Here is a 15,678-nt window from a genome sequence, read left to right as displayed (position 1 = left end):
GGGGAGGGTCAGAGAGAGGGAGACACAGAATCTGAAACAGGCTCCAGGCTCTGAGCTGTCAGCACAGAGCCCGACGCGGGGCTCGAACTCACGGACCGCGAGATCATGACCTGGGCGAAGCCGGCCGCTAAACCGACTGAGCCACCCAGGCGCCCCACATGGGTCCCTTTTTAAAAAAATATTCTCTACGGCTTTCCCTATTTCCAGATTTTAGAAGGGAAGTTGAAACCAGGAGAATGCAAATACACTATAGCAATACTTTCTTCATTTTCAACCAGCAACTGCCTTCTCCTTTACCTTTAGCCCACATGTAGATCTTCAGGTGTCTCCAAACTTCAGTAAGCAATTATGATGGAAGTTTGCACGAGGAGCCCTGGAATTGAGCAGGGCTTTGCAGGCACCAATTGTGAATCATGACTGCAGTGCATCTGCGGTCCCTGACTATCCTTTTTCCAGAGACATTTTAGAGTTTCGCTTACTCACCTCTTTTGAAGTCAGGCATAGCCACATGACTTGTTTTAGCTAATGACACACATACGGAACGATATGTATTACATCCTGGCAGAAGCTTTAAAAGCCAGTTGTGTGCCTTGTCATGCTTCCTTCCCACTGTTGTTTTCATCAGGGATGTGGGTGAAGATGAGGCCTTCCATTAGCCGAGGTCCCTGAGAGAACAAATGATCGGAATCCCCCTGCTGGCCCACATTAGTCATGTAAGTGGAGTAGGAAACAAAGCCCCAGAGATTTTGGACATTTTGTTACTACTGTATGACCTGGCCTGACCTGATCACCACACTGAGGATGCTACAGAAAAAGATAACAACTCCCATTCATAAGAAGCTTGAGGGGATAAGTCATATCCAGAAAATAAATGTAGAGACTAAATTACCAGGGAGTAAAAAGCGAAGTTGGAAAGTAGAGATAATTCACAAATAGGACATGGTGCTAAAGGTGAGTCACTAACACGATGCATTAAAAGGGAATAAGAGGCAGGGCACCTGGGTGGCTTAGTCAGGTTGAGCGTGTGACTTCAGCACAGGTCATGATCCCACAGTTCATGAGTTTGAGCCCCACATTGCGCTTCTCTGCTGTGAGCACAGAGCTTGCTTTGCATCCTCTGTCCCCCCTCTCTCTCTGCCCCTCCCCTGCTTGCTCTTGTCCTCTCTCTCTCTCAAAAATAAATAAACATTAAAAAGTAATAAATAAATAAATAAATAAATGGGAATAAGGAAAGGGGGACCTCAGCACAGGCTTACTGTTCTCAGAAAACATTTCATTTCCATTAAAAGAAAAACTAAAATTACATAATTTATTGAAAAGTTTGATAAGAAATGGTTCTACAAATATGTCGGCTCTTCTCTTTTCAAACTGTAACAAAAAGGTAAGCTTAAATTATGGGGCCATTTTTAGTATGTTTGATTTTAGCCTTTTCAATAACCAACGATACTAAGGCACTTAGTTTTTTTTAATGGGAGTATTATAGGTGCTTCAGAAATGGACAGATTTAGCACTTTATTAAAGACAGACCATCCTTTGCGGGAGTTTTACAGGAACCTTGGCAATTTTGGTAATGCAGATAAAGTGGAGCCTACTTAAAATATGACTTATTTCACAGAAAGGTCCCGTATTATTAGTGTAGAGATAAATACTGGCCTGAATACTCAAGGCTGAATATCAATTTGGCTGAGCTAGCAAAAATATAGCCTTTTTTTTTCTTCCTAAAATATATGCAGCCTCCCCTTTCTGTTCCTGTTACAGAGATGGAAGAATTTTGATGTTAATTGGAACCGTCATTCACTCACTCAACATAGGTTTACCAAGCAGATTTACTCTCTGTCTGGGACTGTACTAGATGTTGGTTATTCACTACTGAAAGGGACAGTCGAGGATCTGTCCTCAGGAAGCTTACGGTCTGGAGGGGGAACAGGCAGAGAGTGGGAGGGTGGGGAGAACTTTCTAAGCAGAAGGAATACCATGTGTTCCTTTACTGCAGTAGGAAAGGGTTTTGAGTGTTCAAGAAAATCAAAGTGTACAGTGTGTTAATCAAACATAGTAAATGGAAAGGAAGCAACCTGAGATGGAGTTAGGGTTGAGTAATGCGCCAACCACAGGGCCCTTGTGTGCCCTGTTAGGGATTTTTTTTTTCATTTTGTCCCAAATGTCCTCAGAGTTTTGAACAGGGGGTGCAACATGGCACAAGTTCCATCTTAAGAAATTCATCCTGCCTACTATATGAAGAACAGATCAATGGGGTTAGAGTAGAGACGGGGATTAAGAGGAACTGTCACAAGAACCCGGGCAAGACGGAATAGTAACCAAGACAGGGACAATAGCATTGATCACGGCATGAAGTGAATAGACTAGGAACATATTTTGCAGCCGACACATCAGGAATAGGTAAGGGGTGAATGTGAGGCGTGATGGAAGTGTCAGGGAGAACTCCCAGGTTCTGACATGAGCAACTTCTCCATTGTGTGCAGTGGGGAAGCAAGGAGGAGGAGCCAGATTGGGCCAAAGATACTCAAGTGAGGGTGCTGAATGGCAGCTGGACCTGCTGGTCTCAAGAGCAGAGTAGGTGAGAGCTACAAATGTGCGGGTCATGGGCTCAGCGTCGGTGTTAGGCTGTGGGAGAGGTTCAGGGTGTGCGAAATGCCTGTGGTCTCACACAGTGCGTGGCAAGTAGGGGGGACAGAACAAGGATGGAAATACGGGACCGGAAAATAGGAGCAAGATCCAAAGGAGTTCTTGGGAACCAAGAAGAGTTTTCATCAGAAGTCTAATGACTTAAAATGATTAATTCTTGATATCCCTTGATCCAATCCCAGGCCGATAGGGAAATATGAAAAAGTTTATGCCTGGCTCCTGACACGTCCCCGAATCACAATTCAAAAAAGTGGCACCTCTCTCCTGTACCTGCCCCCACATCACAAGATAACTTTGTTTTCAACTTTTACTCAAGTTTCATCTCCCACTCAATGGTTATTTTTCAAAAAAAAGAATGACATAAAAAAAAGAAGAATGACATATTTTATCACTTGGCAAGTTTTTACCATCCAAGCAATGTTGAGTAAAGAAATGCTTCCCAAATACCAAGCTATGATGGAGTGCTGCTCCCCAGTCCATGGCAAAATGAGAAAACTGGAACCACAGAACATATGTATGTCAGCATAAAGTGACCAACTACCATTTCCTGGGGAAAGATGCCCTTTTATTCTGAAACAATGTCAGTCCTGTCTTTTTAATATTAAAATGTCCTTCCTTTTATGAAATAATGGTGATAAGAGATATTTTTTTAATGTCCTTACTTGGCAAAATAAAAATCAATAATCCTATGTATGACTCTAATTGTTTTTTTTTAAATTGTCCCAATATGTGAAATCCCAAATCAGGAAAGAACAAGAGAGGACAACAGAACATCACTGAGAAGCCAATTGCCTGCTCTCGACAAGGCGCACGCTCTAGCTGAACAATTCCTTCCCATACACAACCCCAGAAATGCCCAGGATTCACATGTGTGCCTCGGCAGACTTTGCGAAATGCCATGGACATCTGGAGTTGTTTCCAGACAGTTAAAACCACAAATGTTAGGGTGCTCTTTATCGGTAAGGCTGAGTCATTGTGCAAAAGGCAAAGAAATTCCTGAGCTCTAAGAACTGTAAACTGTAGCTGGTTTCTGTCCCTTTGTAGCTCCTCACCGTGTTGGGATTTTGATTCAATCAAACCAAATACAAAAAAGATTATGTTGGCCTTGAACATAGTCAAATACGGTTTGGGTAGGACTTGCTAGTAAGAAGTTACTATTAATTTTGTTAGGTAGATCGGTGTCATGGTGTAAAAAAAAATTCCTAGATTTTAGAAATGCACACTCAAGTATTTGAGGTAAAATTTGTAACATTTGGTATTATTTTAAAATACTTCAGCAAAAATAAAATAGAGAAACTAAATATGGCAAGCTGTGGAACACTGTTAAATTTAGATGATGATGAAGGTACATTTCACTGTCCCTTTACTTTTATGTGTGTATGAAATTTTTCACAATAAAGTTGCAAGGGAGGGAGGGAGGAAGAAAAGGAGAAAGAAGGCAGGGAGAAAAAAAAACCCTCTAACGCACTTATTATCATTTCATAATGACTTTAACTTTTTTTTAAGGTTTATTCATTTTTCAGAGACAGAGGGACAGAGTGGGGGAGGGGCAGAAAGAGAGGGAGACAGAATCTCAAACAGGCTCCAGGCTCTGAGTTGTCAGCACAGGGCCGATGCAAGGCCTGAACTCAGGGGTGGCGAGATCATGACCTGAGCTGAAGTCAGACGCTCAACCGACTGAGCCACCCAGGCGCCCCTTTGTAATGACTTTAAATGGAAGAAAGTGATCAACTAATTAAACAAGGAGGCCATTAGTCTAGGTGGCTCTAATGCCGTGCTGACCTAGTAAGCAAACCAAAACCTAAGCCTATAAATGCCTCAAGGTTACAAAATTGAAACCTAAGGACAACCGATCACAAACAGCAAACTAGATGTTAAGTTAGAGCCAAAAATATCCTTCCTTTGCTTCTGCCTTGTCTCTATAAAAGTCCCCACGGCCCCAGCTCCTGCTGGTAGAGCACTTCTGGTTTGGTGCTGCCCACTGAAATCGATTTTCGCTCATATAAACTCTTAAATTTTTTTAATATGCCTCAGTTTATCTTTTGACAGAAGTAAGGTGAATTAGGAGAAAGGAGACTTTCCACTAGTATTTGTGAGCACCTGCCGAAGGTAAGTCTCTGTGCCATGGGCCCTCATATGTGTGCACATTACATGTCTGGTGGCTTTCATTACCACCAGTTTCTAGAGGAGGAAAAATCAGACTCAGGTTAAATCAGTATTTCCACATGGAAAATAGAGCATAAATAGGGCCATTGGAGCTATCTTAGCTGCTAAAGAAATTCCTCAGTGAGCAGATTAAGATCAAAAATAATTATGCTAAATCCTGATGTGCTCTCTTTCAATCCAAAATGATGCAGAGGTGTAGGGTGGGGGACCTCTCCTCCTCCAGGTTTTTCTGTCTCTGGCAACCGGGGGCTGCTCCCAGCATCCTGACCACCAGGCCCCTTCCATTTCCCTGCCCCTGGGAGAACCAAATGTGATTTCGACCTAGGACTACAAAAAGGAAAGACAGAACTTCTGTCATCACACCCAGAAAAGGGCAGGATGTGGACTCCCACATGTGACCCAGAGCTGTGCTAAGCTCACGGCTCCGTGGAGGGCACATTAGATTCCTCTGTTCCTCCCTCCCAGCATGCCTTCTACCCTGCACATCCAGGCTCTGCCCCTTTAATACTATTTTCTTCAGATGTCATCCTGTCTCCAAAACACTCAGTGGAATCTGTGCCTCAGCACAGCTTAAGAGTTCTGAGAGAGGCTCAGAACTAGACCACAAAGAGTCAAATCCCGGCCACTCCATAGCTGGGTGACCCGGAACAAGTTTGTAATTTCTCCGGGATTCAGTTTCCTCCTCCCCTCTAAAAATGAGGTGATCCAGAGGCTGCCAAAGATGAAATGAGTTAGTTCAAGTAAAGCACTTAGGCCACAATGACACATAGCACATAAAGATGTTACCACTGTTACTATAACCCACCCTTATTTGGTGTCACCCCAGGCCCCTTACTTTCTGATTGATTCCCAAATGCTGGCAGATCCCCATGCCCCTCCAATCTTTGACTTTGCCGGAAGCTCTTCCTAAATATTTTCTCTCCATTGTCCACAAACCCTCCCCAGCTGAAGCCCTGCCTTCTCTCCAAGTCCTGACTATTAGAGCCCCCCCCCCCCGCCCCCCAGATCTTCCACCAACTTTGTTACTACTTACTGCTATCTGCCACCACCTGAAAACTTTTAGGAAATGAGTCAGCAAGTCATGATCTCTCATCAGGTAGCACCTCAAGAAGGCAGCCAAAGGGACTATTTATGGAGGTGTAGGCAAGGTTAAGGGAAACACAAAGCAACCCAGGGATCTAGCAATGGGGGAAGCAACTATCCCCCAGGCCTGAGGAGACAAGGGGAGGAAGCAGTTACCGAAAACCAGGGAAAGGCCAAGAAGAGGCCACCTAAGTCATGGCCTTGAAGTAAAGAAACCACGGGGACAGGGAGTGAACCAATATCCCACCTCTGTCTCTTCCACTCCAGCAGTCTCTCGTAGGTGGTTGCCACTGGCCGGATCCAACTGGAGGCCAGGGCCTAGGTAGAGGTAGTCTCCCTGGGGTTGCAGAGAAGGGATCTGGGAGGGCAAATGGATGCTAATCAGCATGGGCAGATCTGAAACAAGCTAATTATCACTCAACTGTGGGCTGTTTTGTATTTGTCCTTAGCGCCTCTCACGTGTGGGCCTCTGCAAGGGTCAGCATGGAGAGACGGAAAACACACAGACCTCGAAATCAGGGATCTGGCTTAGAATTGAAATCCTGTCAACTACCAACTGTATGACCTTCAGAAAGTAATTTCACCTCACTGAGTCTCTCCCTCTCAGATTCCTCATTTGTGAGACGAGAGCAATCACACTGGCCTCACAGGGTTCCTGTGAGGATTAGAAAAGTCCTTTCCTCGTCCTTATTCTCTAAGACTGAGACTCTAGCTCTTACCTCCTCTAGATCTGGAAATGCTGAAAAATCAGTACGAATGTGCACATTTACTGCTGGAAGAAACATTTCTGTGAATTCAGAGTCATTCTAGGCAACTTATGAACTTTGTATGGTGTTTGCCTTAAGCTGGCTTGTCCACTGAGAAAAGCAGCAAAATATCAACTCATAGACCTTTAGAACCTTGCAAATCAAAGTGTGGTCCAGCAGCATCCCCATCACTTGGGAGCCTGTTGGAAATGCAGAATCTCATGAGGCGATGCATATTACCTAAACTCACTGTGATAATCGTTTTGCAATATATGTATGTCAAGTCACTATGCTGTACGCCTTAAACTCCTATGTCAGTAAAACTGAATCTCAGGCTTCATACCCCCACCCGCCACCAGAATTTGCATTTTAACAAGCTCTCCAGGTGATCTGAATATACATTCAAGTGTAAGAATTACCTAAAAATAATAAGTTTAAGAATTCCTGGTTTTGAACTAAGGGAACCCCAGAGACCATCCACACTCTGGTTAAACCACCTCACTTTAAAACTGAGGAAACTGACGTCGGAAACAATATAAATGGTCCAAAAACTCTGGGGCAGAGGCTGCCCCTTGATTAAGCCTATAGGGACTTGCAAGCTCTCCTCCCTTGCTACGGTCCACTTCACAATGTGACACAACTAAATATCCTCCCTGCTGCTATGAGTGACTACATAACAGTCCTGAGATGTTCTTGCAAATCCTCTGCTTTGTTTTTAAAGTAAGCCAGATGTGGACGTACTGTCCTTTCCTGTTCATCCTGCCCTGAGTAGCCATGGTGTCTGAAGCTGGGATGGGCATCTTGTGACAATAAAGCTATAAGCATGAGGATAAAAGGGCCACATGATAAGGGCTGTGAAAGGAAAAGACCCAAGGAACCTGGTCCTGGATGACATCATTTACTGGCGGCTGAAATCTAGGCAATAACTTCCTGGTTTCAGCTTTCTTGTCATTTAAAAGTTAATAAACAAATCTCTTTTTTTATAAGACACCATTTGTCCGTTTCATATAATGTCACACAGCTAGCATGTGGCTAAGCCATCATTAGAACTCAAAACCTCTGACTCCCAGCCCAGAAATTTTTCCAGTGTCTCGTTTATTGAGTCAGAGAAATCTCCTCCCTGACTAAATTTTAATAAACATATATGCAATCAAGAAGAAGTGCTAATGTGGGGATGCACGTATCCTTGGGAAGAGAGGTGTTATATCAAATATTGTGAAGTTGACAATAACATCTTAAGGGCAGATAATCACATTCAATCTAGGAATTTTGCTTATGCGTATTCACCCAACTTTTAAAAAGCAGACAATGACCAGAGGAGTAAAGAGTAGACAGATCTTCATTTCCCCACAGATTCTGCACTGACCATTTGTGAACCACATAGTACTTCATATATACAACTGAAATAAGTGCTAGGTATACTTCCTGTTCAGTGACACCATTGTCAAATGTCATGTTGATTCATCCATCTGTAGAGATTCCATTAATATAAAGCTACTGAGATAAAAAATGAATGTTTATCTAACCACAGGTTGCTGTTCTCAAACTTACTTTTTAATTATTTTTTTTTATTTGAGAGAGAGAGAGAGAGCATGAGCAGGGGAGAGGGCCAGAGAGAGAGAGAGAGAGAGAGAGAGAGAGAGAATCCACTGAGTGTGGAGCCTGACGCGGGGCTCAATCCCACAACACTGAGATCATGATCTGAGCTGAAATCAAGAGTTGAATATTCAAACTGCTGAGCCACCCAGGCATCCCTCAAACTTACTTTTTGAAAATCAACAAAACACATGGGCTAGAATTCATTGTCAGAAAAACCACAAGAGTAAATGAAAGTGATGGCACACCCAGAAACTGAGAAACTTCTAGAAGCTAGACGGCCTGTTGGAGAAAATGCCGGCTCTGGCTGAGCCCAGAGGAGGGTCTGAAGAGGCATGGCCAAGAGAGCCAGTGTTGATGGAACAGAAGAGACTTGTTTCCTTTCCTACACAGAGAGGTTTTTGAAGAGCTAAGGAGGGTCCCATCTGGGCTCTTGCCAAAACCAGTCTGCCATTTTCAAGTGAGTTACTAGACACTGAGCAGCCATAATCATTTTGTTTCTGTAAGACTATGTTTTACAAAGGAACTTTTCATCTTTGCCATGGCCTTGTCAGGTTGGCTCTGTCCCCCATTTTACAGACGAGAAATCAGGAAACTTACTCAAGATCACATACCGACAAGTAGAAAGAAAAAAAAAAAAAAAACAACTCCATAAGTCCCTGTAGGCTCTCATCCTGCTTCCCTCTAACTTCATAGGGATACTTTTCCCCATGTTACCTCAGCTTCAGCCACCCTGGCTAGGCCCCAACTCACCGCTCCTTCCACACCCATTCTTACCTTTTTTTTTTCTGGTCTCAGCTTCAAAGTTACCTGTTTTAGAAATCTTTCGCTCATGCCCTACCCCAGACTAATTATCCTTTTCGTGAGCTCCCACAAGGCCATATACTTCTTTGCACTATGGCTGTCATTAACTAATCACTTGATTGATTGATTGACTGAGTAAATGAATTAGATAATGATTTGTTTACTCTCTGATGTTGGCACAGAGGGGTAGCTTTGTGTTATGCTGGGAGGGAGGTGTCTTTGACCACTTGACATTCTCCATCGGCTCTTCTTCACCATCTACCCCAAACAAACAGATAATGTGAGAGATGTCATTTTGCAGTGCAAAATCACCTTCAAGACAACTCTCTATGCCACTCCCTTTCTCTTAAAACCAGATTGAAGCTCCAATATTCCCTCCTATGTAGAAATTTTAAAACCATTTTTTAATGTCTTTCACTCTGACCAGAGTAAGAATTCCATGAAAGCACAGACAATGTCTCATTCATTCTTGAATCCCAGCACCTAACACAGTGCTTAGCATATGGTAAGCAATACAGTATTTGTTGAGTGAATGGATAAATGAGTGAATGAATAACTTACTACTCCCAGATGGATGCTTCTCCACTATACTACTCTGCCTCCTACCAGCAAGAAGGCTACAGCAACTGCCACTTTGGACATTGTCTTCTTCAGAGCTCCAATGCACAACTTTGGTGCGGTTAGGGGCTTGGAAACACACAGCCTCCAAGAGACAATTCTTGGTTATTGAATTAACCAAGATGTTTCAACCCCCACTCATAGCTCTTTTAGGGGATACAAGCCCTTGGCTGGGGAGAAATACTGGAGGTGACAGGGCTAAGCAGTGGCTTCCCATCTGCCAAGACTGAGGGAGCCATGGCACCGAGACCCAAGTCACCGCTGTCCTTGCATCACATCTGTCGAGAAACAAAACAGACCCAGGGTTCCCCTCTAAGGCCATTCTCTAGAGATAAGGAGAGTACCCAGACTCAACAGAGTGAACTCATAGAGGACAGAATGTCTGAGGGCCCAGATGGCCTTCTCTTCATCCAAGCTCTCAACATTTGACAAAGCAGAACTCTTTATAGCCCCTTTCTCAAAATCACTTGGAGACACTGATCTAAAAAACAAACAGAACAATTCCAGGATTCTACCCCAGACCTACTGAATCAGAATCTGTAGGGATGATCCAAGAAATCTGTTTTGAACAAGCTCTCCAACAACTTTCTGATACTAGCTAAAGTCCCAGATGCTCTTAGCTCTCAAGACCCCTCTTAACCTAGGACTTTCAGAGGCTGAGCATCAATTTAAGCCAAGCCAGTCCTGTGAGGTACAGGAATTCTATGGAACTAAATGAGAATCCATCCAACCTGATTCCTTACCACCAGTGGCAAATGGCCTGGATCACTGCCTCTTCAGCCCTCCCCCAAGCTTATCCTTATCACAGGATATCTTGGACCTGCCAGGGGGAGAGGAAAACTAAAGGATTAAGACCTGGTTTTTGTCACTTAAAAACACAGTTCAAAGTGCCAGATTGAACCTGGAAGGCACAGGAATGTGATGGCTTTTCTTTGTTTATTTTGGGGAAGAGCAGGGACATTTTGGCAGCCAAGTCCCAAAACCAAGACAGAATCAGGAGGCCCATTTCCCAGGTGTCTCGTCTCTCTTGTGAGTCACGAGACCAGTCAGCTCAGTTGCTGCTGGTCTAGCTCCCACTCCTACTGTAACCAAACACCCACTAAAAGTACCTCCTGTTGGGAGGGACCCCAGGCCTGGTCCCAACTGATCCAAAATGCTGACTAGTAGTTCATGGACTCTTTTGTTCTTTAAAAAATGGATGCTTTTGAGAAACTGGTAACAACCAGAATCTCTTTCCTCAACACCACCAAAAAGCATGTAAGACCCAAGATTTTTCATATAATTTCAGGGCAGCACAAGCTCATTGGAGCCCATCCATGAATTTCTGCCCATGAACCACAGGTTAAGAATTACCACAAACATGATGGAGAATTAAGAACCAGAGATGGCTGAAAATTTTTATACCCACATGAGGAAAGTCAAGGTGGGGATGGGGTGGGATGCATAAGGAAACAAGTTGCATGTATTCTTTTTATTCATGTTCTGTCAATAGACATTTGGAAGAAATGTAGATATATGCAATATTTAATCTTCTGGCATTTTTATTAACCTGAAGTAATTTTGTTATTTTAGGGACATTAATAATTGACTATATAGAATTTAAGCTGCCCATAAAATATTCATGCTTGGCAAATTTAAAGGTATAATCTTTAAGACAATTAAATATTTACTAGTCAAATTTACTTGAAAATGTTTTATATTTGCTGTGGGGTATGAAAATAATAAACATTTTAAGAATTCATGTTTGGGGCGCCTGGGTGGCTCAGTCGGTTAAGCGTCCGACTTCGGCTCAGGTCATGATCTCGCGGTCCGTGAGTTCGAGCCCCGCATTGGGCTCTGGGCTGATGGCTCAGAGCCTGGAGCCTGCTTCCGATTCTGTGTGTCCCTCTCTCTCTGCCCCTCCCCCGTTCATGCTCTGTCTCTCTCTGTCTCAAAAATAAATAAACGTTAAAAAAAATTAAAAAAAAAAAAGATTAAAAAAAAAAAAAAGAAAAAAGAATTCATGTTTAATTTTTGTTATTGTATAAGAAGCATCCCCAAACAGTAAATATTTTCTTTAAATAAAAAACTATACTTTTTAAAAAAAAAAAAAAACCTTTGTCCACCTCAAGTCCTTACATCTAAGAGGACAAGTTCTTTCTCCCTCCATACTCTTTTTTTTTTAACGTTTATTTGTTTATTTTGAGAGAGAGAGAAAGAGCAAGTGCAAATATTGGAGGGTCAGAGAAAGAAGGAGAAAGAAAATCCTGTCAACTTGAGCCCGACTTGGGGCTCGAACTCATGAATCATCTAAACCGAATGAGCCACCCAGGTGCCCCTCCCCCTCTATACTCTTGAGACCAGTTCGATCTCCATTTTGTTACAGTCATTTGGGCACATAGCATCAGAAGCATACAGGATGCTCCTACTCATAGAGTGCCTGGTCAACTATCTGCCAATTTCACGCCAAATCTCGTAATTGTATGCCCACCAGCAGAGAAAGCACTGGAACTGTCTTTTGCTATAAAATAGTAGTGGCTCCCTGAACTCTGTAAGCCTGCATTCGTACCATTTTCCATTGATTGTAAGGCACACCTTTTCTTATGTACCACTGGAGAAAATACTGTCCATTAAGTGACAACGCATGTCTTAACCATAGTCCTCCACAGTTGTGCAAGCCTCTTGTTGCTTTGACGTTTCTTTTATCCATCCGACATGTGTTAGCATTTTCTCTCGTCACTTGGCTGGGGTAGTGATGGCCAACTCTTTTGTGGATCTCAGAGTTTCTTCTACTTGAGGGATGGCTCTTCCAATCTAAGCTTCCAGAAAGCAGCTGGTTGTTGCTTTGCAAAAACTCTGCAACTGTTCATCCCTCCGACCATGCATATTTGCTTCACCAATATCAAATTAAAGTCCCACTGCTCTGTTTCTGTGCCTTTTTGCAACATAATTTTTCATTTCAAGGCCAAATCACATACAATCTTCTGAGGACCTTTTAAATGGCAGTTACAGTAACAGAAATACACTTAACTCAATCAAAGTGATGACAATAATAAGCAGCTATGATCAAGTTTTGGCCATATTAATAACTGCATCTCCGATGAGTGTAGCAGACACCGTCTGATTCCCAGAGATGTTGGAAGGTGAAAATGTGTATTCTAGAATCAATGAAATTGGTTTCCACTCCCTACCCCTGCCCCCCTCAACTTAATGTCTCTAGCAGACCAGAAGTCATAACTAAAATGAAAAGAAAAACTAAGAATAGGATAATGGTAAAAAATAATAATAATAATCTTTTCACTTCCCAAAATATTTGACTCATTTCCATTATTGTCTTAAAGTGAGGGACTCAAAGCTATCTTTCTTCCTTGTTCACCTACACGATGTCATATTACTTTACTATGATCTTAATAACAGTGTCTCATTACATCTTTTTCCTCCCTCAATTTGTCTCCTTTTTCCTTCTACCGGCCTAGAAGTGAAAGCAAGCGATCAACTATTTCATCTATCAATACTAATACCATGACTTTCAGTTCATGCTGTGGTTTTTCTTTCTTCCTTTCTTCTTTCTTTCTTTCTTTCTTTCTTTCTTTCTTTCTTTCTTTCTTTCTTTTCTTTCTTTCTTTTTTCACTTCTTCCTTTCTTCCTTTCTTTCTCATTTTTATCATGAGTCCCCATAATAATTTCATTGAGTAGTAGAGACAGGAAGAGATTATGAGGTTTCAGATGATGAAATTGAAAAAAAAAAAAAAAAAAAAGCCTGGAGTGTTGGTGGGGGAAACAATGCTGGCACTCAGCTTCCCAAACTAGTGCTTACTCTTTTCTTGAATATCCCTGTGCAAAGAGCCACCTTATAAATAGAAGGAACTGTTGCTGAGATCCCTAAAACGTCACCCAATCACAAGTCTGCCTTCAGGATAGAAAGACTTTATTGTGGATTCCTAGAAGCTGAATATATATGTTATATATTCATATGAATATATGTTATATATCTGCTTATATATATGTTCTATTTAGTAAATATTCATTAAAATACTGTGCACAGGGGTGCCTTGTTGGCTCAGTCAGTTAAGCATCCAACTCTTGATTTCGGGCCAGGTCATGATCTCATGGTTCATAGGATCTGGCCCCATGTCAGGCTCATGCTGACAGTGCAGAGCCTGCTTGGGAATGTCTCTCTCCAGCTCTCTTTGCTCCTTCCCCACTCACTCACGCTCTCTTTCCCAAAATAAATAAATAAACATTTAAAAATAAATCAAATAAAATCAAATAAGGTGGTGCACAAAGCCCATCAAGCAGGATGTTGTTGGAGATTCAAAGATGAAATTTATGGCCCCGTCCTCCGATCCTCCGATGATTCATAATCTAACGCTATTTGCAGTTTGAGGATGGGGAGTCAGGGAGGGGGCATGGACTCTTGTAAATCAGATGACATTTACAGGCCCTAGAAAATTGTTCCAGGTCACCATGTACACACACAATTCAAATAATTTCTTGGGGTTTATAGAGCTCCTGGGCATTGGAAGAATAGCCCATGTGTGAGTCTCGTAACATCAAGCCACAAAACTCATGTGGGTGAGCTTTTTATCATAGTTAGTCCTACCCAAATACAAAGAGACCAACCTAGTCAAATAGTTTAAGAAATGAGTAATATCCTGCCCTTGTAGCTCAGGTTTTCTTGATTAATAGCTGCTACAGAAAATGCCTTAATCTCCCTCAGACTTGTGTTTTGAGTCCTTCTTTCCTGGCAGGGATTGACTGTATTCTCCAGAGTGCATGGCCAACCAGGACACTATTCAAAAAAGCCAAGGCCCTCCTCACTGGACTTGTTCACAATACTTCCTGCCCTCGCACCCCCCTCCCCCCATAGTCCCTTTAAAGCCCCTGGGCAAGACCACTGGTGCCTCCTTCTACAATCTGACCTCCTCAGAGAGGAGGGCTCCTCTTAAAGAGGTTGGGGGACCCCACCCTGCCAGGGAATTCTCTAGCCAAGGCTATGGCTGCAAGGAGTTTCTGGCATATGTGAGTTGGCTAGTGGTTGGGGATTTTCCAATCTTTTCCTACTCGGTAAAAGCAACCAGATTTTTCATTGTAAGTTAGGATGTTGAAGTGTCACTGTATCGCTGGGGACTGGCATCTGGAATTGGAGTCTCATCCTGACCAGAGCCAGAGTCTCTGTATCACTTAAGGACACAGACACCCTGGCTTCTTCCCCATGGTAACTTGTGAATAGGATTATGGGGCTTTTGTTATATTCCCCACACCCTCTCCTAGGAAAGGGGACAGTTCCCATTTACCTTCTCCTTCTGAGCCTCAGGCTCAGAGCCATGGGTTTTTTGAAACTCTGAGCTTGCATCTATTTTCTCATGTCTAACATCCTCTTCTGGATGTTAGTGCTTCAAGCAACACTATAAGGGAGGCTCAGATATGGCCTCATTCGGAATACCACCACTAACATAGTATTGTAGAAATAACATAGAATATGGTAATAATATATAGTGCTTTGGGTTTTAAAAGGGCTTTTACCATTATTGTTATTTTAACAATTGTTATTCCCCCCCAAAATAGTGTACCAGTGGGGATTCCAGCAGGAATCAAGGGGCACATTCAAAGAGTTAACCAAAAATTATTTAAAGAGGGGACTATTTACAGAGATATATCAAAATCCAATCAGGAAAACAGAAACCATGCCAATTATTTTAATAAAAGGAATTAGTTTAAAAGAGTTGGAGATCTTTACTAGGTATCTAAAGCAGTCAAATTCATAAGGGCAGAAAAGAGAATGGTGGTTGCAAGGACGTGGGGGAGGGGGAGAAGGGGAGTGGTTCGACAGGCGCAGAGTTTCAGTCTTGCAAGATGAGAAAGTTCTGAAGAGCTGTTTCACAACAGTGTAAACACACTTAACACTACTGAACTGTACAACTAAAAATGGCTAAGATGGTAAATTTTAACTAAGGTGTTTTTTACCACAATAAAAAGGGGAAAAAAAAAAGGTGTTAGAGAGCTGAGTACGTGAAAGGGCTCACTGAGGGGACACAGAAAA

Source organism: Neofelis nebulosa, chromosome 7 (genome assembly GCF_028018385.1).
Source record: "Neofelis nebulosa isolate mNeoNeb1 chromosome 7, mNeoNeb1.pri, whole genome shotgun sequence".
Classification (NCBI taxonomy): domain Eukaryota; kingdom Metazoa; phylum Chordata; class Mammalia; order Carnivora; family Felidae; genus Neofelis; species Neofelis nebulosa.
This window is presented reverse-complemented; position numbering follows the sequence as displayed.